Source organism: Symphalangus syndactylus, chromosome 8 (genome assembly GCF_028878055.3).
Source record: "Symphalangus syndactylus isolate Jambi chromosome 8, NHGRI_mSymSyn1-v2.1_pri, whole genome shotgun sequence".
NCBI lineage: Eukaryota > Metazoa > Chordata > Mammalia > Primates > Hylobatidae > Symphalangus > Symphalangus syndactylus.
The window spans coordinates 43,079,949-43,104,490 of record NC_072430.2 but is presented as its reverse complement, the minus strand read 5'-3'; the positions used below and the strand labels follow the sequence as shown (position 1 = coordinate 43,104,490).

Here is a 24,542-nt window from a genome sequence, read left to right as displayed (position 1 = left end):
CTGCCACGTGAGAACCCTGGGCTTGACTTAAAAAGTTCTCCTTCTATGACCATGATGTAATAAGTCATTTTTTATATCTGAATAACATTGTTCTTCTACAGCATCATCTTATGAGCTATAAATGTATCCCATTGATACTGCCATTAAAATATTTTGGGTTTTTTTTCCTGAGGTTTTCAGAGGAAAAATCAAGACTTAATCTTTTTATTTCCTGCTTAGTCATACATTTTATTCCTCAGACATGGTTCTGAAGGAGTCTGGATGATCCCAAAACTCATATTCACCTGCAAAGGTGGAGGTTGTAACCACCGGGGACATGCTATGACTTAGGCAGACATTATTCAGTGAGGAGGCCTATAAAGGCATAAAGGCAGCAGCAGCACAGGTGCAGTAGTGAGAAGGCGCCCCAGGCTGCAGACTTCGTGAGGGCAGAGACCATCCACCATTGACACACAGTAGGTGTGCTGTAAAGTTTGTTGAATGAATAAATGAAAGAAAGAGAAAGACTATCACATATATGGAAGTATAAGTTCTTCAGTGTCTTTTAAAAACTAGAAAAAAAAGGCTGGGTGCAGTGGCTCACGCCTGTAATCTCCCTTAACAGGAGGATTGCTTGAGGCCAGGAGCTCAAGACCAGCCTGGGCAAAAAATTGAGACCCATTTCTATAAAAAAATTAAAAAATTAGCTGGGTGTGGTGGTGCACATTTGTAGTCCCAGCCAGCTACTCGAGAGGCTGAGGTGGGAGGATCACTCGAGCCCACAAGTTTGACACTGCAACGAGCTGTAATCACCCCACTATACCCAAGCCTGGGTGGACAGACTGAAACTTTATCTCCAAAATATATATATATTTGTGTATGTGTGTGTGTGTGTATATATATAATATATATAATATACATACATATATTATATATAATATATGTATGTATATATTATATATAATATATATGCATGTATGTATCATATTTAATATATGTATGTATATTATATATAATATATTATATATATGTATGTATATTATATATGTATGTACGTATATTATATATATAATATACGTACGTATATTATATATATAATATATATGTACGTATATTATATATAATATATATGTACGTATATTATATATAATATACGTACATATTATGTACGTATATAATACATATATGTATATTATATGTAATATATATGTATGTATATTATATATAATATATGTACGTATATTATATATAATATGTATGTATATTATATATAATATATATGTATGTATATTATATATGTAATATATATGTATGTATATTATATATGTAATATATGTATGTATATTATATATGTATGTATATTATATATGTAATATATGTATGTATATTATATATTATATATGTATGTATATTATATATGTAATATATGTATGTATATTATATATGTAATATATGTATGTATATTATATGTAATATATGTATGTATATTACATGTAATATATGTATGTATATTACGTGTAATATATGTATGTATATTACGTGTAATATATGTATGTATATTACGTGTAATATATGTATGTATATTACGTGTAATATATGTATGTATATTACGTGTAATATATATGTATGTATATTATGTGTAATATATAGTATGTATATTATATGTAATATATATGTATGTATATTATATGTAATATATATGTATGTATATTATATATATACTGGGTGCAGTGGTTCATGCCTGTAATCCCAACACTTTGGGAGGCTTTGGGAGGCTGATCTAGAAGGATTGCTTGAGCCCAAGAGTTCAAAACCAGCCTGGGCAGCATATTGAGAGCCTGTCTCTATTTCTATTTAAAAAAATAAAATTCTTTCTTTCTTTTTTTTTTTTTCCTGAGACTGAGTCTCCCTCTGTCACCCAGGCTGGAGTGCAGTGGCATGATCTCAGCTCACTGCAGCCTCTGTCTCCCACGTTCAAGTGATTCTCCTGCCTCAGCCTCCAGAGTAGCTGGGATTACAGGCACCCACCACCATGCCTGGCTAATTTTTGTGTTTTTATTAGAGACAAGGTTTCACCATGTTGGCCAGGATGGTCTCGAACTCTTGACCTCAAGTGATCCGCCCGCCTTGGCCTCTCATAGTGCTGGGATTACAGGCATGAGCCATGGCGCCCAGCCCCACCCCCCCCCCAAATAATACTTTATTTCTTTAAAAAGTAAAAAAAACAGACCGGGCATGGTGGCTCATGCCTATAATCCCAGCACTTTGGGAGGCCAAGGCGGGCAGATTACCTAAGCTCAGGAGTTCGAGACCAGCCTGAGCAACACGGTGAAACCCCGTTTCTACTAAAATACAAAAAATTAGCCAAGCGTGGCAGCGTGCGCCTGTAATCCCAGCTACTCGGGAGGCTGAGGCAGAATTGCTGGAACCCGGCAGAGAGAGGTTGCAGTGAGCTGAGATCGTGCCACTGTACCCCTGCCTGGGAGACACAGCGAGACTCTGTCTCTAATAAAAAAGTAAAAAAAAACCAAAACCCTAGAAAAAAGAAGCCCAATTTATCCATTATTTCATTCTCACATAGGACCTGAAAATGGCATTTCCAGGTGCTTCTCAAGGAAGCTGAGTCCATTTCACCAGAGTAAGAGGTACTAGAGCCAGCACCAGACTCCCTCAGGAGACCAGCACTCTCGGGAACAGCACTGGACTCCCAGGGGATTTGAAGGTATTTTTGTTGTTGTTGTTGTTGTTAATGGAAACCACCCTTCAAGTAAAGACTACAAACTTTCTGTGTGCAAGTTGATAGAGCCTCAGCTTTGGGAGGCTGTGTTAGTTTCCCTGGGCTGCCATAACAAAATACAACAAACTGGGTGGCGTAAAACAACATAAATTCATTGTCTCACAGTTCTAGAGACTACAGGTCCAAAATCAGGGTGTCGGCAAGGTCGTGTTTCCTCTGATAGAGGTCACGGAACCCTCCCTTGCCTCTTCCTAGCTGCTGGTAGTTTGCCTTGGCTTGCCGCAAAAGCAGTCCAGGCTCCCCGTGTCCTGTTCTCCCTGTGGGTCTCTGTCTTCACATGGCCATCTTCTTATGACACCAGTCATGTTGGATTAGGGGTCAATGCTACTCCAGTGTGACCTAACCTTACCTCTTTACATCTGCAATGACCTACTTCCAAATAAGGTCAGACTCTGAGATACTGGGTTAAGGGGTTAAAACTTCAACATATCTTTTGTGTGTGTGTGTGTGTCTGAGTCTTGCTCTATTGCCCAGGCTGGGGTGCAGTGGCATGATCTTGGCTCACTGCAACATCCACCTCCCAGGTTCAAGTGATTCTCCTGCCTCAACCTCCCAAGTAGCTGGGATTACAGGCGTGCACCACCATGCTCGACTAATTTTTGCATTTTTAAGTAGAGACGGGCTGGGAGTGGTGGCTCATGCCTGTAATCCCAACACTTTGGGAGGCCGAGGCAGGCAGATCACAAGGTCAGGAGTTCAAGACCAGCCTGGCCAACAGAGTGAAACCCCGTCTCTACTAAAAATACAAAAAATTAGCTGGGCATGGTGGCGGGCGCCTGTAATTCCATCTACTCGGGAGGCTGAGGCAGAAGAACCGCTTGAACCCGGGAGGCAGAGGTTGCAGTGAGCCAAGATCACGCCATTGCACTCCAGCCTGGGTGACAGAGCAAGACTTTGTCTCAAAAAAAAAATAAAAAAGTAGAGATGGTGTTTCGCCACGTTGGTCAGGCTGGGCTCAAACTCAGGTTATCTGCTGGCCTTGCCTGTGGTGGTGTGAGCCACCGCGCCCAGTCCAACATATCTTTTTGAGGGGATCATAACTTAATTCATAACAGAGACATTTGGAGGAACATGCTGCAGTTAAAACTGAATTGAATTCAGTGACTCAACTGACAAAGAGAATCAAATTGTTACCTGCTTGGTCACTGCGTTCCACCTGAATCTGATGACCCTTTTCTGTACTCTGGTACCTACTTTCACCATAGCACCTGTCATACTATAGAGTAACTTACCATCTGTCATCATTTTTATCAGGTTGCCAGTCTTGGCTCTTACTTTCCTTTCTTTCCTTTTTTTTTTTTTTTTTTTTTTTTGAGGTGGAGTCTCGTTCTGTCACCCAGACTGGAATGCAATGGCAGGTTCTCGGCTCACTGCAACCTCCGTCTCCTGGGTTCAAGCGATTCTCCTGCCTCAACCTCTGGAGTAGCTGGGACCACAGGCACATGCTACCACACCCAGCTAATTTTTATATTTTTAGTAGAGATGGGGTTTCACCATGTTGGCCAGGCTAGTCTCGAACTCTTGACCTCAAGTGATCCGCCCTCCTTGGCCTCCCACATTGCTGGGATTACAGGCATGAGCCACCACTCCTGGCCTTACTTTCCTTTTTATTGCCTCAGTCTAGCACCACAGTAGGCACGCAAGCTTACTGAATGGAATGAATGTCATATCACGAATCACTTTGGAGATAGTCGATGACTACTTACACAAGTTAGTCTCCTGAAAAGCTACACAATTTCTGCCTAGTGCCCTTAATAGCTCTCTGTCTGCTCACACCTTGTTCCAGGCAACCTACAGAATTGGCTGTGCTCTTTAATTCGGGAAATACCTTGGCTCCCACCTTCCTGCCCATCCCTCTTGCTCAATTCCAGTTGCCTCAGTTTCCCTGGGTTGCCACTTACCAAGAGTTTTCCCAGTGAACAGTGATGATGGGTGTCGGTTCCATTTCTGCCTGTGGATGCCTCCTCCTGACTGTCCTCACTCCTACCTTGGCAGCTGGTGCACGAGCCAGGCCTGGTCACCCCACCCAAGTCACTACTCAGCACTCTGGGCTCCTGCTCTGCTGAGAGATGGGATCAGACAGTCTGTGACCTCCCTTTATTTTTTTATTTATTGAAGTCCTCCTAATTTATATATTTATTTTGATGGCTTTATTGAGATATGGTTCACATACCCATAAAATCTCCCTTTTTAAAGTGTGCAATATAGTAGCTTTAGTGTATGCACAGAGCTGTGCAACCATCAGCATTTCCTAACTCCAGAGCATTTTCATCGCCTCCCAGGAGAAACCCCATACCCATTAGCAGTCACTCTCCATTCCTACTTCCCCTTAGGCCTTGGCTACCACTAATCTACTTTCCGTCTTTGTGAATTTGCCTATTCTAGATATTTTATATGAATGGAGTCATACAATATGTGGCCTTTTATGTATGGTTTCTTTCTTTCTTTTTGAGACAGGGTCTCTCACTCTGTCGCCTAGGCTGCCTAGGCTGGAGTAGAGTGGTACAAACACAGCTCACTGCAGCCTCAACCTCCCAGACTCAAGCGATCCTCCCACCTCAACCTCCTGAGTAGTTGGCACTACAGGCACACATCACCACGCTCAGCCAGATTTTAAATTTTTAATAGAGATGGGGTCTCACCATGTTGTTCAGGCTGGTCTTGAACTCCGGGGCTTAAACGATCCACCCACCTCAGCTTCCCAAAGTGCTAGGATTACAGGCATGAGCCACCACATCCAGCCTGGATTCTTTCACTTAGCCACTTAGCATAAAGTTTTTTCTTTCTTTCTTTCTCTTTCTTTCTTTCTTTCTTTCTTTCTTTCTTTCTTTCTTTCTTTCTTTCTCTTTCTTTCTCTCTTTCTTTCTTTTTCTTTCTTTCTCTCTCTCTTTCTTTCTTTCTTTCTCTCTTTCTTTCTTTCTTTCTTTCTTTCTTTCTTTCTTTCTTTCTTTCTTTCTTTCTTTCTTTCTTTCTTTCGTCTTTCTTTCTGTCTTTCTTTCTGCCTTCCTGCCTTCCTTTCTTTCTCTCTCTCTTTCTTTTCTTTCTTCCTTTTTTTTTTTTTTTTTTGAAAGAGAGTCTCTGTCATCCAGGCTGGAGTGCAGCAGTGCAATCACAGCTCACTGAAGCTTCAAACTCCTGTGCTTAACCGATTCTCCCATCTGGGATTCCAAAGCTCTGGAATTGCAGGGATGAGCCACTGCACCCAGCTACCATACTGTTTTCTCTCTCTCTCTTTTTTTTTTTCTTTTTCTTTTTCTTTTTGAGACAGGGTCTCACTCTGTCGCCCAGGCTGGAGTGCAGTGGTGTGATCTCGGCTCACTGTAACCTCTGCCTCCCAGGCTCAAGCAATCCTCCTACCTCAGCCTCCTGAGTAACTGGAATTACAGGCACACACCACCACACCCAGCTAACTTTTGTATTTTTTTGACAGAGGCGGGGTTTCACCACGTTGCCCAGGCTGGCATAATGTTTTCAAGGTTCATCTGTGTTGTAGCCTGTATCAGTACTTCATTGCTTTTTATGGTTTAATGAATAAATAAAACATAAGTTCATACCATGTTTATTTACCCACTCATCAGCTGAGGAACATTTATTTGGATTGTTTCCACTTTTTGGCCATAATGAATAATGTTGCTATAAACATTCATGTACAAGCTTTTGTTGGAACATATGTTTTTGTTTTTTGTTTTTTTTTTTTTTGAGACGGTGTCTCGCTCTGTCGCCCAGGCTGGAGTGCAGTGGCGCAATCTCAGCTCACTGCAAGCTCCACCTCCCAGGTTCACGCCATTCTCCTGCCTTAGCCTCTCTGAGTAGCTGGGACTACAGGCGCCCGCCACCACGCCCGGCTAATTTTTTTTTTTTTTTGTATTTTTAGTAGAGATGCGGTTTCACCGTGGTCTTGATCTCCTGACCTTGTGATCCGCCCGCCTCGGCCTCCCAAAGTGCTGGGATTACAAGCGTGAGCCACCGCGCCCGGCCGGAACATATGTTTTTAACTCTCTTCGAATGGGATTGCTAAGTCACAAGGTAACTTTTTGTTTTAACTCTTTGAAGAACTGCCAGATTGTTTTCCAAAAATTCTGTACCATTTTACATTCTCATCAACAATGTGTAAGGATTTGATTTCTCCAAATCTCTGACAAAATTTAGTATTCTCTATCTTTCTTATTATAGCCATTCTAGTGGGCATAAAGTGGTATCTGTTGTGGTTTTGATTGGCATTTCCCTGATGGCTAATGATACTGAGTATCTTTTCATGTGTTTATTGAGCATTTGTAGGTCTATCCCTTTGTCCACTTTCAAAATTGAGTTATTTGTTTTTTTATTGTTGAGTTGTGAGAGTTTTTATATTCTGGCTACAATTCTCTTAAGATATATGATTTGCAAATATTTTCTTCCATTCTGTGGGTTGTCTTTTTACTTTCTTGATATTCTTTGGAACGCAAGTTTACTTTGATGAAGTCCAATTTATCTATTTTTTTATTTTGTCACTTGTGCTTTTGATGAGATATTTGAGAAACTGTTGCCCTAATCCAAGATTTTGTTGATGTACTGCTATGTTTTCTTCTAAGAGTTTTATAGTTTTTAGCTCTTAACATTCATTCATTATCCCTTCCCTTCATTTTTAGTTTATCATCTCCTAAGGGTAAATGCAGTTTACAGCAGGTTTGTTTGGTGTAATCTTCTCTATATCATCTGTTGCTGTCTTTACCCTGGGACGAGCCATCTCCTTAATAAAGCTGTTCATAGTTAGTTCTGTGAAACAGACATTCATAACTTCAACAACCTTTGCCTTCCATCCTGTCAAAAAACAAACACATATGTAATAAAATAGGCGTTCCAACTTCCAGTCAGCTTTGTCTGCCCTACCACAGACAAAGACTGGAGTTCCTCCAGGCATTGACAACTTTGGAGGTGGTTTGAAGATTGGTGGTTTAAAGCAGGACAATCTCCTGTGACCTAAATCCTGAGGAAGAAGGAATACAACTGCAGAACTCTTCAGAGGGGCCCTTGCTGCTTGGCAAGCTGTCACCCCACCACAAGCCTGACCACCCAGGGCCCTTTCTGCATCTGTGGCCCATTGTTCCTGGGGTTTTGATTATTCAGTTCAGCCGTTGTCTGCCAAGATGTTTGGGTTTGGAAATTTTTCATTATGCCTTTGAGAAAATAATATCACACTTTCTCTCTGAATTCTGTATTCATTGATCTTTGTAAGTTGGTGGCAAAATTAGTTTTTGTTTCCTTGGGCATTGGATATGTATGGTAGTTGATCCCCTCCAAATGGTGTATTTGTTCTCGTATTTGTTGGCAAATCTTTTAACTTTTTATTTATCTGAACCCCTTCCAAAACAAGAAACAATTCACTTAAAAAAAAAATCAGACTTCTTTTTTTGTTTCATTTTGTTTTTGAGACAGTTTCTCACTTCGTCGCCCAAACTGAAAAGCAGTGGCATGATCACAGCTCAGTGCAGCCTTGACCTCCGGGGCTCAAGTGATCCTCCCATCTCAGCCTCCTGAGTAGCTGGGACTACAGGTGCATGCCACCATGCCTGGCTAATTTTTTTGTATTTTGTATTTGTTTTTAGAGACAGAGTTTTGCCATGTTGCTCGAACTCCTGGGCTCAAGGGATATGCCCGCCTTGGCCTCCCAAAGTGCTGGGATTACACGTGTGAGTCACTGTGCCCAGCCCAAACTATTTTGTATCTGGTTAAGTTTTCTAGGCACTCCTGGAAGAACAGAGCCAGAAAGAAAGACAGTTTAAATCTGACATGTCTTTGCATATGAAGCCATTGCTTTATTCTTTTTTGAATCAAACCTCCCCGAACAATGTAGTTACCAAGAGCTACATTTATACATTTCTATAATGAGATAATCACTTCCTCTAAGGAAGAAGCAGCTAAAATCTGGCAATCCAAAGACTTCATTTTCTAGTAAGTCACTCCACACAATACATAGACAGCTCAATCACTTTTCCAAGTGAGATTTTTGAAGCTGATGTGCATCTATTTTCTGTTATCTAATAAATTGAAATAACATTCATTATTCAAAAAGTCGTGACTGTGTGGCCGGGTGCGGTGGCTCATGCCTGAAGTCGCAGGCCAAGGCAGGCAGACCACTTGAGGTCAGGAGTTTGAGACCAGCCTGGCCAACATGGTGAAACCTCATCTCTAGTAAAAATACAAAAATTATCTGGGTGTGGTGGCTGGCGCCTGTAGTCCCAGATACTAGGGAGGCTGAGGCACAAGACGTGCTTGAACCCGGGGGCGGATGTTGCAGTGAGCTGAGATCGCACCACTGCACTCCAGCCTGGGCAACTGAGCGAGAGTGAGACTCTGTCTCAAAAAAAAAAAAAAAAAAAAAAAAGAAAGAAAGTCACTGTGTGAGGAATCTACAAAAGACCACAAAGCCACTTGGCTGTCAGAACTCCACAGCCATTCAGAAGTGTGGATCCAAGGAAGCACTTGGTCCCTTCACTGTTGATTTGTTCACAGAAATGCCAGGCCCTCTGGCCAGAATAGCATTACCAAATCTAAAGCCCAAACAGTGGCATGGGTCTTGGCCCATCTCAGTGAGTGTCAGGATGCTTTAATGGAAATAACTAGGTTAATAACATGTATGTAAATTTTATTTACCATTGAGCCCTTCAAAGGTACCCATGAGATCTTACTGATCCAGTTGAAATGAAGCAGCTATAAAATGATAGGTATAGTATGAATAAATCTTTTAGTAAAGTGTTTGTGTACAAAAAGAAATATATTAAAATGTTTTATCCAGGTAATAAAAATGTGTTTTTCTCATTTTATACTTTTCCAAAAAAGTTTTTATAGTAAGTATATTTTTACTTTTATAATCATAAAGAAAGAAAGTAGGGTAATTCTATTTTGAAAAAAAAAAATTAGGTCGTTACTTTCAACTCAAATGCATGTTCAGAATTTTGAAAATATGCAGCCAAGAGCACATATTTGAATCTGCTGCTCTGCAGAAAAACTTAATAATCAGCCTTAATGGCTATGAAGCAGGCGGGGCCCGGCCCTAAATTCCAGGTCACAGGGCAGTTTGCCAGGGCAGCCGGCTCATAGGTGCTTCTGCCCCCCGATGGGCAGCTCTGGAAAGTGCAGGCTCTGGCCTGAGTGTTTCTCCAGGGATAGGACCCTGGAAAGATGAGTGTTTCAGAACCCAGAGACATTTGGAAAACTGGCCTCACTGCTCAAAACTGTTCTGGAAGATCTTAAAATGGAGCAACTAATCATGTAGCAATCCTTTCATACTCCCTACACTAGTTTTCAACACATATATTTATTTTAATTTGCACACTTCGTTCTAGACACTGATGTATGTGTAGAATGTACAGATCAAATTACAAATTTCTTTTTGTGCCCCCCTGCCGTTAAAAACAAAACAAAACTGTGGATACATAGTAGGTATATCCCTGCCATTTTTATAGTACAAATTATATTGTATTTGTACTAATTATAATTATTTGTACTATAATTATATTGTATTGTACTAATTGTATTGTACTTTTATTCTTTTTAATTTAATTTTATTTTATTTGAGAGAGAGTTTCACTCTGTCACCCAGACTGGAGCGCAGTGGCACAATGATAGCTCACTGCAGCTTCGACTTTCTGGGCTCAAGTGATTCTCCTGCCTAGGCCTCCCGAGTAGCTGGGACCATAGGCATGTGCCACCATGCCCAGCTAATTTTTGTATTTTTAAAATCTCCCTATGTTGCCCAGACTTTTGTTATTCTTTTATTTTTATTTTATTTTATTTTAGATAGACTCTTGCTCTGTCACCTAGGCTGGAATGCAGTAGCGTGATCTCAGCTCACTGCAACCTCTGCCCTCCCCACCCTGGGTTCGAGCAATTGTCCTGTCTCAGCCTCCCGGGTAGCTGGGATTACAGGCGTGCACACCATGCTCAGCTAATTTTTGTATTTTTAGTAGAGACGGGGTTTTGCCATGTTGGTCAGGCTGGTCTTGAACTCCTGACCTCAGGTGATCTACCTGTCTTGAGCTCCCAAAGTGCTGGGATTATAGGCGTGAGCCACCACGCCTGGTCACTTTTTTTATTCTTTGACTTGCTTCTTCCTCTATAGATATACCCTGGCAGGGTCAGGACCAGGGTGAGGCAAGCAGAACCCTCTGTGACCCTGAGAATGGCCTCCTAGCACTCCGTGTCCTTTCTCGGTACATGCAGGCCCACCTCATTCTTGTTACTCCTGCGTAGTATTTTGTGGTAGAAATGGAACACCACTAACCATTTCGTTTTCAATTTCTAGCTGTTACTAAAATGCTGTGTTGACACCCTAATAGATGTCTTTTTTTTTTTGAGACGGAATCTCACTCTGTCGCCCAGGCTGGAGTGTAGTGGCACGATCTTAGCTCACTGCAACCTCTATCTCCCGAGTTCAAGCAATTCTCCTGCCCCAGCCTCCTGAGTAGCTGGGATTACAGGTGCACGCCACCACACCTGGCTAATTTTTTATATTTTTGGTAGAGACAGGGTTTCACCATGTTGGCCAGGCTGATCTCAAATTCCTGACCTCAAGTGATCCTCCCGCCTTGGCCTCCTAAAGTGCTGGGATTACAGGCGTGAGCCACCGCACCCAGCCAGATGTCTTTTTATGCATGTAGTAGTTATAATTTTTACTTTAGCATGTATACATTTTATTTTACTTTTTTTAAATGGAGAGTGGGTCTTGCTCCCTCACCAGGCTGGAGTGCAGTGGTGCAATCATGGCTCACTGCAGCCTTGACTTCCCCAGCTCAAGCAATCCTCCCACCTCAGCCTCCGAATAGCTGGGACTACAGGTGTACACCATGACACCTGGCTAATTTTTTAATTTTTTAAGTAAAGATTAGGTCTCAATAAATCTCCCAGGCTGGTCTTGAACTGCTGAACTCAAGCAATCCTCTCGCCTCAGCCTCCCAAAGTGCTGGGATTACTGGCGTGAGTAGCTGCGCCCAGCTGTATTTAGCATTTATACCTTGTTTGAGGCCTTCCATACTTTAAGGTTATAATGCTATCTCCCTGTACTTTTTTTCTTTCATTTTGGACCTCAGTAGAGTTCATCTGCTCCTCAGCTCACATTCCTCATGGTCAGCATTGGTCTGTGTGAGACATATCTTTGTCTGTTTATTCCCTTTTATCCCATTTCCCATTCCCATCCCCCCAATACACCATACATAACACAGTAATGCATTTGATAGGTTTTATAGCATTTGCATGTTTCCTTATAAAATATGTGGTCCGGCGCGGTGGCTCTCGGGCTGGGCACAGTGGCTCATGCTTGTAATCCCAGCACGTTGGGAGGCCAAGGAGGCCAGATCATGAAATCAAGAGATCAAGACCATCCTCGCCAACAGGGTGAAGCCCCATCTCTACTAAAAATATAAAACTTAGCTGGGTGTGGTGGCGCGTGCCTGTAGTCCCAGCTACTCAGGAGGCTGAAGCAGGAGAATCACTTGAACCCAGGAGGTGAAGGTTGCAGTGAGCCTAGATCATGCCACTGCACTCCAGCCTGGGCGAGAGAGCGAGACTCCATCTCAAAAATATATACATATATATATATAAATAAATAAATAAAATATTTATATATATATGTATTTAGGTAAATGATATTGTGCCACAGGCCTTATTCTGACTGTCTTCTCTCAACACTGTTTTACAGCCCTTCCACATAGATATGGTACCCTCAGTTTCTTGATTCTAACTGCTACCCTCATCCCTTCCCCCAGCATTGAGCCCCTGGAGCTTTCAACTCCCCTTACCACAAACAGCCCTGTAATGAACAACCTCATGTATGGTCCTTTGTGAGAATTTCTGAGGACTATTTTCCCAGGATTGCTTACATTTTCTTCTAATACTCCTGCAGTTTGTTTTTTCTTCTATTCATATGCCTGCCCACATTTGGTTTATCTGAGCACATCTAGCTTATGCAATGATTTTGACTCTATTCTTTTTTTTCCCCCTCTTTCTCTAGTTACACCTGCTGGAACAGGATCTATTAGTTCTTGAAATTTTCCATTGGCAAAAACACTCCTGATTTCCACTTAGACCATATTTCTTCAACATTCTATTATATTTATTTTTAGTTTATTATTATTTTTTTGAGACAGTGTCTTGCTCTGTCTTCCAGGCTGGAGTGCAGAGGCATGATGGAGGCTCACTGCAGTCTCACCCTCCTAGGCTCAAGCGATCCTCCCACCTCAGCCTCCCAAGTAGCTGGGACTACAAGCCTGCACCACCACACCTGGCTAATTTTTCTATTTTTTTATAGAGATGAGGTTTCGCCATGTTGCCCAGGCTGGTCTTGAACTCCTGGACTCAAGTGATCCATCTGCCTTGGCCTCACAAAGTGCTGGGATTACAGGCGTGAGCCCCCACATCAAGACTACATTCTATTTAAGTTAGTTTTTGTTTCAGTTTTTGGAATCTCAGCTTCAGATTTGTGTTAGTAATAAAACAACTTAGGTTTGGTGCCTCCTAAAGCAGACCCTGAGACAAGAACTTGGGTGACAATAGTTTACTTGGGAAGATATCCAAGGAAGACAGGGAGGGAGAGAGGAGAGTGATACAGGAAGGAGGGAAAGCCAATGAAAGGTACATTACTGAGCTGGGTTGTCACTGTGGACAATTGGCTCAATCTCCCTGCACGTCTTTGAAGAACCATATAGAAACCACCCAAAATTGTCCTGCTGAAGTGTGAGAGGTTGGGACATTTATCCAGCAACCTTCATCTTCCATTGGCAATCTCCCACTCCCCTACCACCCAGCTCCCGCCCCTTTCTTCTGTGGCTGTATCTGCAAGTTGGACTGAGCAAGCTTCCAAGCTGAGGAGAAAATTCTAAGGCAGAAAAGCTGAGAGACTACACTGGTGCTTGAGACGTGAAGCCATCAGCATGCATAGGAGCTGTTAGCCACAGCTGCATCACGAGCCACAGGCCTCAGTTCCAGCAGATCTACAGCTATCATGTGGGGATGCACACCTTTGCTGTTGTCTGACCTACTTCTTGCCCTGCACCTTCCTATTCATGTATTGACTACACCTGACCTCTCTATCCTGACGCAGTGAGACCCACTCAAACCGCTTCTGGGCCTGATCTAGGTGAGCAGCCCCTCTCCGCTCTGGCAAGCCTTCAGCAGCCTGCCCCTGGAAATTTTGCACTTTTCCTCTTGCCCAGCAGATGTGTGGCTCTCATTTCTTTCCTTCTTTTCCTCTTCTCTCCCATTTATGCTTTGATCTTGTCAGACTCTCCAATGGCATCATCAAGCCCTACTCAGATCATTGGCTTACCCCAACACACAGAAAGTGCCCACACTCAGCATCAAATAATACAGATAAGCAGAAGGATGCCCAATACTATTTGAGCACTTACTAAATGGAAAGTGCCGTGTGAATTGTGATTCAGTCATTATTTTATTTTCACAACAGCCTGATGAGGTCAGTACTCTCATTATGTCGATTTCTCAGAAGAGGAACTGAGGCTGGGAGAATGTGACTCATCCAGCTGATGGGGCTGAGGTTCAAGTGCAGATATCTTGCCTTGAGGACTTACTTTTGACCACTCTATCACCAGTTAGCTTAGCCATTAACTACCAACTGATCCTCGGAGACGGGACCTCATTTCTTCTTCCTTTTTTTTTTTTTTTCTGAGACGAAGTTTAGCTCTTGTTGCCCAGGCTGGAGTGCAATGATGTGATCTTGGCTCACTGTAACCTCTGCCTCCCAGGTTCAAGCGATTCTCCTGCCTCAGCCTCTCAAGTAGCTGGGATTACAGGCATGCACCACCCGCCCAGCTAATTTTGTATATTTAGTAGAGATGGGGTATCATCATGTTGGTCGGGCTGGTCTCGAACTCCTGACCTCAGGTGATATACCCACCTCAGCCTACCAAAGTGCTGGGATTACAGGCATGCGCCACCATGCCCAGCGGGACTTCATTTCTTGTATGTGGGTTTTGACCTTTCAATTAGAGTGTAACACCTTGGCTGTTTTGTTGTTGTTGTCTATGTGCATTTTTTCTTTTTCATTTTCTTGGTTCATGGTATTACAACCATGTGATGCTTTTTTTAGGGCTAACTCTAATGGATTTCTCTCCACCAATCTCTTGATACTAAACTTCTTCTTTTTTTTTTTTTTTTCTTTTTTTGAGACGAAGTCTTGCTCTGTCGCCCAGGCTGGAGTGCAGTGGCCAATTTCGGCTCACCGCAAGCTCCACCTCCTGGGATCACGCCATTCTCCTGCCTCAGCCTCCCGAGTAGCTGGGACTACAGGCACGTGCCACCACACTCGGCTAATTTTTTTGTATTTTTAATAGAGACGGAATTTCACTGTGTTAGCCAGGATGGTCTCAATCTCCTAACCTTGTGATCCGCCCGCTTCGGCCTCCCAAAGTGCCAAGATTACAGGCGTGACCCACCGCGCCCAGTTTGGTACTAAAATCCTACAACTAGAAATTAATTCCTTTGGCCCCACCTCACAATTATATGGGAGAGACTACATATTAATCCTTCTGAGCCATTTATACCTTAACATGAGTGAATTTCTAATCCTTTCCTGAGAGGTGGTTTTGGAAGAGGAGACAGGGGAAAAGCGTGAATCCACTAAGCCCTGATTAAAGGGAAGCCCCCGAAGCCATCACCTTACAAAAGCTCTTGCACAGGCCGGGCGCTGTGGCTCACACTTGTAATCCCAGCACTTTGGGAGGCCGAGGCGGGCGAATCACGAGGTCAGGAGATCGAGACCACAGTGAAACCCCGTCTCTACTAAAAATACAAAAAATTAGCCGGGCGTGGTGGCGGGCACCTGTAGTCCCAGCTACTCGGAGAGGCTGAGGCAGGAGAATGGTGTGAACCCGGGAGGCAGAGCTTACAGTGAGCCGAGATTGCGCCACTGCACTCCAGCCTGGGCGACAGAGCGAGACTCCGTCTCAAAAACAAAAACAAAACAAAACAAAAGCTCTTGCACAAGGTTATCAGGATTTAGGTGCAAGAATGTTCTTGGCAGCATTGTTCATAATAGACTCAAAACAGAAACAACCCTATCTATCTTTTTTTTTGAGACGGAGTCTCACTCTGTCACCAGGCTGGAGTGCAGTGGCACAATCTCAGCTCACTGCAACCTCTGCCTCCTGGGTTCAAGTGATTCTCCTGCCTCAGCCCGCGGAGTAGCTGGGACTACAGGCGCCTGTCACCAATCCCAGCACTTTGGGAGGCTGAGGTGGGTGGACCACGAGGTCAGGAGTTCAAGACCAGCCTGGCCAAGATGGTGAAACCCTGTCTGTACTAAAAATACAAAAAAAAAAAAATGAACTGGGCATGGTGGCAGGTGCCTGTAATCCCAGCTACTTGGGAGGCTGAGGCAGAGAATTGCTTGAACTCGGGAGGTGGAGGTTGCAGTGAGCCGAGATCGCGCCACTGCACTCCAGCCTGGGTGACAGAGAGAGACTACGTCTCAAAACAAAGTAGAAAAAGAATGAAAAAGATGCATCGTAGTGGATTCATACAATACAGCAATGAAAATGAGTGACCTACTGTGACAACCAGTGAGTTAGTTGTTTGAATCCCACAAACATAACATTGAGGGAAAGAAGCATGATACAGAAGAATGTACACAGTGGGAATCCACACATATCAAATTCAAATACAGGTGGTAGATTATAAAGAATAAGAAGGAATTAACATCATCAAAGTTAGGATAATAGTAATTCTGATAGGAGGGAGATGGTTGTGATCACTCAGGGGATGCACAGGGAACTTCTTAGGTGCTGATTATTCCATTTTATTTTATTTTATTTTATTTATTATTTTATTTTAATTTTATTTTTTTTGAGACAAGGTCTTGCTCTGTTACCCAGGCTTGCATGCAATGGCACAATCACAAGTCATTGTAGCCTCGACCTTCTGGGCTCAAGTTATCCTCTCACCTTAGCCCCCCAAGTAGCTAGGACTATAGGCGCATGCCACCATGCCCAGCTAATTTTAAAATTTTTCATAGAGATGGAACATCACTTTGTTGCCCAGTCTGGTCTTGAACTTCTGGACTCAAGCAGTCCTCTGGCCTCGGCTTCCCACTGTGCTGGGATTACAGGTATAAGCCGCCATGCTTGGCCATTATTATTTCTTGACTTGAGTGTTGGTTACACAGGGGGCTGCTTTGTAATTATTTTTTAAACTGTCCAAATATATTCTATTCATTTTTCTTTTTTCTCTTTTTTTTTTTGAGACAGAGTCTCGCTCTGTCACCCAGGCTTGAGTGCAGTAGCTCCATCTCAGCTCACACGACCTCTGCCTCCAGGGTTCAAGCAATTCTCCTGCCTCAGCGTCCCGAGTAGCTGGGACTACAGGTGTGCACCACCATGCCTGGCTAATTTTTTTGTATTTTTAGCAGAGACAGGGTTTCACCATGTTGGCCAGGCTGGTCTCGAACTCCTGACCTCAGGTGATCCACCCAGCAAGGCCTCCCAAAGTGCTCAAAGTTTTCTATGCATTTTTCTATATGTATGTTGTATTTTACTATTTTGAAAAGCAAAAATGAAGAAAGAAAAGGAGGGAAGGCAAAAGATAGAAAGAAAGAAAAGAAGGAAGAAAAGGGAGAAAGAAGGAGGGAGAGAAGAAAGGAAGGAAGGAAAGGAATGTCAGCTCCTCGAACCAGACCTCATTTGTTTGTATAGCTAATCCAGATAAGGTTCTGGGAGACCTGGAAGAGAAGTGGTCAGGTTTTTGGGACAAATGGCACATAGCATCTGTGAATAATCAAGTGCGCTAGATACTGCCAAATAGTTTTCCAAGTGACTGAATCCAATGTATTCCCTCCCCAACCATGTATGAGTTCCCATTGTTACACATCCTCTTTATCATTTGATACCATCAGGCATAAAGACATCTTATTGTTGTTTTAAGTTGCATTATCCTGCTAATTAATGAAGTTGACCGTCTTTTAAATATATTTTTCCTCTTTGGTGAAGTGTCTATTTTTTCTAGTGGGTTGCTTTTTTTTCCTATTGATTCATTGGAGTATGCATTTTGGATATTAAGGCTTTGCTCGTTGAAAATGTCTTTCTGATGGCTTGTTGCCTGTGTTTTTATAAGCGGGAGGGGTGGAGGCAGCAGGGGTCCACCACCTCTGAATTATTTTGCCCACTGTTTGGGTGCCTCGGGGAATTTGCTCAGCCTTCACAGGCAGCGGCTGCCCTTTCTGACGCAACTAGGAGTTCCTGGCACCACGACCAGGGGCCCTGCTCTCCCCTCAAGAGGCAAGCTGCCCAGGAAGCCAGGGAGGCCCCTGTGAGAATGACAGTGTGTGTGCTGTGCACACAGGGCCTGTTTTGTGTTTTCTTCCCTTCTACTCTCTTCCATTAGCAGAGAAAATGGAGTTTGGGCGCTGTGTCAACCATGTAAACTTTTACTCATACATCAGTGCAGAAAAGAACAAAATAGGAAAGGACTGCATGGTCGGCCAATTTCTGAAGCCCTTTTTACTAGCCTAGATTTTAAGTCTAGAACACAATAGTAGAGGCTACCTAAGAACATTAATACAGCTGTGCCAGGGCAGAGAGAGGAGTTCCCATCTTGCCAGGGGCAGTCACATCACCTGCATGTGAAGCCAACATAAAGAATGTCACTAATGGGCTTGGAGGTCATTAGCAACCCTGCCTAAAATACCTATCTGAGTAAGGGACTGGCTCCCAGCAGGAAGTGAGGGGTGACTGAGTTGTTTCTAATAGTCCGCTCCTATTATCCTATGCTAATTATCCCTGAGAGGAGGCTTGGCTGGTAAGGAGGGAGTGGTGGATCCTGAATTTATGATCATTTAAACAATTAATTTTTGCATATGACAGGGACAATAATTTTTGAGGTATAATAAGTCAGTTTCTCCCTGCCCCCCCAATCCCATTCTTTCCCCAACCCCAACCTCTTGAGGAAACTCTTGGTTTGTGAATCACTGAGACTCCAACATTTGTGGACCAGTGCGGACTTGGGGGTGGGACTTGGGGTCATGCACCCACAGGGGTGCTGGAGCCTTTGGGGAACTGAAGAAAGATTTAAACAATTTCCTTAAGGGTGGAATTTCGAAGCTAGAGAACTTGCTGTTGGTTCAGTAAGGTAGCTCCTTTCTCAATTTCGTCAACCAACCTTCAGAAAGAGATTTATTTTTATTTTATTTGAGACAGGGTCTCACTCTGTTACCCAGGCTGAAGTGCAGTGGTGCCATCAAGGCTCACTGCAGCCTCAACCACCTGGGCTCAAGTGATTCTTCCACCTCCAAGTAGCTGAGACTACAGGCACATGCCATCACACCTGGCTAATCTGTATATATATATAATATATATATATAATATATATAATATGTATATATAATATATATAATATGTATATAATATATAATATATATATAATATATATATACACACACACACATATATATGGTTATATATATACACATATAAATATACATATAAATATATGGTTATATATAAATATATGGTTATATATGGTTATACATATACACATATAAATATACATATAAATATATGGTTATATATATAAATATATGGTTATATATATATGGTTATATATATATATATGGTTATATATATATATGGGTTTTTTTGCTTGTTTGTTTTTGGTAGAGACAGGGTTGCGCCATGTTGCCTAGGCTGGTCTTCAACTCCTGGGCTCAACATATCTGCCTGCCTTGGCCTCCCAAAGTGCTGGGATTACAGAGGGAGCCACCACGCCCAGCCTAAGAGAGATTTAGTACAGGCTTCAGTCCTGGCTTCCTGGCAGGGCCCCAAGGAGGTGGCAAAGCCAAAGAGAGGAAAGGAATTGGGGCCCTCAATCTTGCAAACAAGTCTCATGTCCCAAGTGGGCGTAGAAACGAAGGTGTCAGCAGATCTGAAGGGGCTACTGGGAAAGAGACAATGTCTCCGCAGGGATTTTCAACAGCCAGGCAGGATTCAGTGTCAGAAGGCCACGTCCAACTTGGAATTGGGTAAGATTGTGGAATCTTTGCCTGATTGCAAAGTGCCAAACATTAGGAATGACCAAAGTTAAATATTTGCCTGTCTGTCTGACTGGGGCACAGAGGCCGAAGCCTCTGTTACTTTCAAAGTTGTTTGGAGTCAAATTGGCGTTCCTTTTTTTTTTTGAGACGGAGTCTTGCTCTGTCGCCCAGGCTGGAGTGCAGTGGCACAGTCTCGGCTCACTGCAAGCTCTGCCTCCCAGGTTCACCCCATTCTCCTGCCTCAGCCTCTCCAAGTAGCTGGGACTACAGGTGCCCGCCACCACGCCCGGCTAATTTTTTTTTGTATTTTTAGTAGAGATGGGGTTTCACTGTGGTCTCGATCTCCTGACCTCGTGATCCGCCCGCCTCGGCCTCCCAAAGTGCTGGGATTACAAGCATGAGCCACCGCTCCCGGCCCTTGGCGTTTCTTTCGACCAAGATGCAGCACTGATGTAGGCCTTGGGAAGGAGATGGGGGCTCAGATGTTTTAGGGTGACACTGGTGTGGTTCTCTTTATCTGCTCAGCATCATCTTAAACACAAACAACACTTATTCATCTGGTATAGCTGAACAGGATGTAAAGTTATTGAAAACCTGGGACCCTTGGGACCACCCCTGAGCTTCCCCACAGGCACAGCCAGAGGCCTGCTCCGGCTCTAAGATCGGCGACTGCTCGGGTGTGAGTATCTCGCTGTTATACGTGAAGATGTTTTTTGAATCTAAGGGTAGATCTTATTTTTTTTTAGAGACAGAGTCTCGCTCTGTTGCCAGGCTGGAGTGCAGTGGCGCGATCTCGGCTCACTGCAACCTCTGCCTCCCGGGTTTAAGCGATTCTCCTGCCTCAGCCTCCTAAGTAGCTGGGACTACACGCACGCGCCACCACGCCCAGCTAATTTTTGTATTTTTAGTAAAGATGGGGTTTCACCATGTTGGCCAGGATGATCTCAATCTCTTGACCTTGTAATCTGCCCGCCTCGGTCTCCCAAAGTACTGGGATTAGAGGCGTGAGCCACCACGCCCAGCTGGGCAGATCTTTAAATTTAACTTTATCCAGCCAGGTGTGGTGGCTCACACCTGTAATCCCAGCACTTTGGGAGGCCCAGGCGGACAGATCAGTCACCTGAGGCCAGGGGTTTAAGACCAGCCTGGCCAACATCGCAAAAGCCTGTCTCCACTAAAAATACAAAAATTAGCTAGGCGTGGTGGTGGGCACCTGTAATCCCAAGAGGCGGAGGTTGCAGTGAGCCAAGATCACGCCACTGTACTCCAGCCTGGGTGACATCACTGACATTCCAGCCCCTGTCTCAAAAAATAAAATAAAATATAAATAAATAAATTTAACTTAATCAAGTTCAGTCCATTGTTCCATCTTATGAGGTCTGTTTTAGTTTGGGTTTTCTCAGAAGCCAGCCCTGAGATAAGGATTTGATCCCAGCACTTTGGGAGGCTGAGGCTGAAGGACTGATTGAACCCAGGAGTTTGAGACTCAGCCAGGGCAACATAGGGAGACCCTGTCTCTACAATTTTTTTTTTTTTTTAATTAGCCAGGTGTAGTGGCTCATGCCCGTAGTCCGAGCTATTCAGGATGTGGAGGCAGGAGGATTGCTTGATCCCGGGAGGTCAAGGCTGCAGTGAGCCATGTTCGGGCCACTGCACTCCAGCCTGGGCGACAGAGAGAGACCCTGTCTCAAAAAAAAAAAAAGGGGGGGAGGAATTTGAATGCAAGTATTTTATTTGGGAAGCATCCCAGGAAGCATCCCTGGGATGGGAACTGGAGGAATGATGGGCCAAGTTGCTGCCCAACACCAACAAGGGAAGTCAGCAGGGCAGTCACGATGTATGTGACGCTTTCAGAGCATTATGGCCACTGCTTCATTTCTGCCATCCAAATTGCATGCAATCTTTCACTTGTGGCCAAGCATAACTCATACACTATGTGGGAGGGAATTCTGGGAAATGTAGTTCCAGTTGAGCTATATCCGCATAACTTCACTGATGAATGCGCAGAGAAAACCAGTCTCAGTACCCAGGGCCAGACCTGCAGAACAGGTATTTTGTTTTCCACATCAATTGAGCTTCTGCCTCTGTGCCCCAGTCAGACAGGCAGGCAAATATTTAACTTTGGTCATTCCTAATGTTTGGCACTTTGCAATCAGGCAAAGATTCCACAATCTTACCCAATTCCAAGTTGGATGTGGCCTTCTGACACTGAGTCCTGCCTGGCTGTTGAAGATCCCTGCGGAGACATTGTCCCTTTCCCAGTAGCCCCTTCAGATCTGCTGACACCTTCGTTTCTACGCCCACTTGGGACATGAGACTTGTTTGCAAGATTGAGGGCCCCAATTCCTTTCCTCTCTTTGGCTTTGCCACCTCCTTGGGGCCCTTTGGCTTTGCCACCTCCTTGGGGCCCTGCCAGGAAGCCAGGACTGAAAGAAATATGTTCCCTTCAACTTTCTTTTTTTTTGAGATGCAGTCTCACTCTGTTGCCCAGGCTGGAGTGCAGTGGCGCCATCTCAGCTCATTGCAACCTCCGCCTCCTGGGGTCAAGCAATTCTCCTGCCTCAGCCTCCTGAGTAGCTGGGATTACAGGTGCCCTAGCCTCAAGTGATGCATCCGCCTTGGCCTCCCAAATATTGGGACTACGGGCGTGAGCTACAGCACCTGGTCCCCTTCAATTTTCTTAAAGACACTTCTGTAAAACTCTTGAAACTTTTCTTTCTCTCCTCCTTGCATTTCTATCGCAAACCTCCTACATTCTCCTAAGGACCTGATAAAAAAGAACAGAAAAGATTATCTCCCTTTTCTTGTTAATCTATCTTTTGTTATAGGGGGGTCAGCCATGAACCTAGCAATGAGTGAGGAAAGACATTACTTTTCTCCCCTACAGAAGCACAAATAAAAAAGATAATTTTTTTTTTAAAGATAAGTTCCATGGATCTCACAAGCATGGCCACCTGTATACCAGGCCCACACAGGCTGACCCCTGGGAAGCACCAAAGCAGCTGGATTTACGGAAAGTCTTGTCAGACCTCTGGGTCTAAACAAGCTGCAGAATTAAAGGTAGCCCAGGGAGGCTGACTTTAATAAAGTCAATCCAGGAAGAAAAAGCAGCAAGATTTCAGGTGTTCCAATGATGCAACATGCCTTGAGCTGGATTTTGTGCCGTTCTTTACAGTAAGAGGTGAGGTACTGTGTGTACATATATGCTTGGTATGTGGGGACTGTGTGTGCCCCAGGCAACTAAGATAAGGATTTCAGCAACTATAGCAGCGCAGGCACCATAGAACATAGAGAGCCTTGGCCAGGCCCAGTGGCTCACGCCTGTAATCCCGGCACTACGGGAGGCCAAGGTGGGTGGATCACCTGAGGTCATGAGTCCTAGACCAGCCTGGCCAACATGATGAAACCCCGTTTCTACTAAAAATACAAAAAATTAGCCAGGCCTCGCTATGGGCGCCTGTAATCCCAGCTACTCGGGAGGCTGAAGTGGAGAATCAGTTGAACCCAGGAGGTGGAGGTTGCAGTGAGCTGAGATCGCGCCACTGCACTCTGGCCTGGGCAACAAGAGCAAAACTATGTCTCACACACACACACACACACACACACACACAAAATTAAAAAAAAAAGAACATAGCCATGTTGGTTGACTACATGATCAGTAGAAACCCACTGTCCCCTAAAGAGCTACTTAACAAGAGTTTCTTCTTGCTGAGCCTTAAAGTATAAACCTCTTTAATAATTTACTCACAGCAATATAACTTCAGACACACAAAACACTTACATCTTTATTCATGTGTTCATTACCCACTTTGGTGATGCACCTGTCATTTAGCTGTTTCTCAAGATGATGTTCAGCAGTTGGCTGCTTATTAGTCCTTTTTCAACTAGTTCCTGAAAATAGTGGCTTAATTGAACGTTCTCCCTGCAAGTAATTTCCTACTATTGTCAAGGATTTGGTTGTGCGTTGTGTTTTAGACTACGCACACTTGACACCCCTTTCAGTTCGTTTTCGTTTCTGATTTTGTTACACACAGCCCTCTCCCACCCCGATCAAGGTACATCTTCTGCCTCCCACACAACCCAACACATCTACTCAGTGGCACTGTGCTATCTGTCAGAGGATATTATTGGAATACCAGCCTAATGGATTTTGTGTTCAGGTTGGTGAAATGATGAAATCAACTGAAAGAGGTATGTTCACAGCAATGTTTATTAAGGAGATCAGAAGAAATGGAGAATGGGCCAGGCACGGTGGCCCATGCCTGTAATCCTAGCGCTTTGGGAGGCTGAGGTGGGCGGATCACCTGAGGTCAGGAGTTCAAGACCAGCCTGGCCAATATGGTGAAACCCTGTCTTTACTAAAATTACAAATCTCTACATCTTTTGTAAAACTATCTTTTGTCATGATAAACACTGAAGCAGGATGAGAAACAATTGCCCATACTGTAAAATAATTATTTGGAGAAAATTGGCCTTTTCCCAAACTGATGGATGTTCTTTGAAATGTAAATTGCTAAATTTTATTTATTTATGTTTAAATTTTTATTTATTTATTCATTCATTTATTGAGATGGGGTCTTGCTCTGTTGCCCAGGCTGGAATGCAATGGCACGATCATAGCTCATTGCAACCTCCAACCCCTGGGCTCAAGGGATCCTCCCACCTCAGCCTCCTGAGTAGCTGAAACTACAGGCACATGTCACCAGCTAACCTTTTTTTTTTTTCCACAAAAACAAGCAGACTTTATTGCAG

At 43.6% G+C, this 24,542-nt stretch overlaps 2 protein-coding genes across 4 annotated transcripts in view; one reads left to right on the top strand and one right to left on the bottom strand.

Moving 5' to 3' along the window:
• HEATR4 (HEAT repeat containing 4) overlaps positions 1-10,841 on the bottom strand; it is a 357,461-nt gene extending 346,620 nt beyond the window's left edge. Inside the window, exon 1 of the mRNA XM_063644180.1 lies at positions 10,830-10,841. The gene's annotated coding sequence lies outside the window, so the exon portion shown is untranslated. The remainder of the gene's footprint in view (positions 1-10,829) is intronic.
• Positions 1-24,542, top strand: part of PTGR2 (prostaglandin reductase 2) — a 101,973-nt gene that overhangs the window by 31,308 nt on the left and 46,123 nt on the right. The window contains exons 3-4 of one of the 3 annotated variants that reach the window (XM_063644320.1): positions 2,561-2,701; positions 6,651-6,802. The gene's annotated coding sequence lies outside the window, so the exon portion shown is untranslated. Of the gene's footprint in view, positions 1-2,560; positions 2,702-6,650; positions 6,803-23,964; positions 23,982-24,542 lie in introns of those variants that run through there. The other 2 variants (XM_063644323.1, XM_063644324.1) reach the window with 2 other exon arrangements.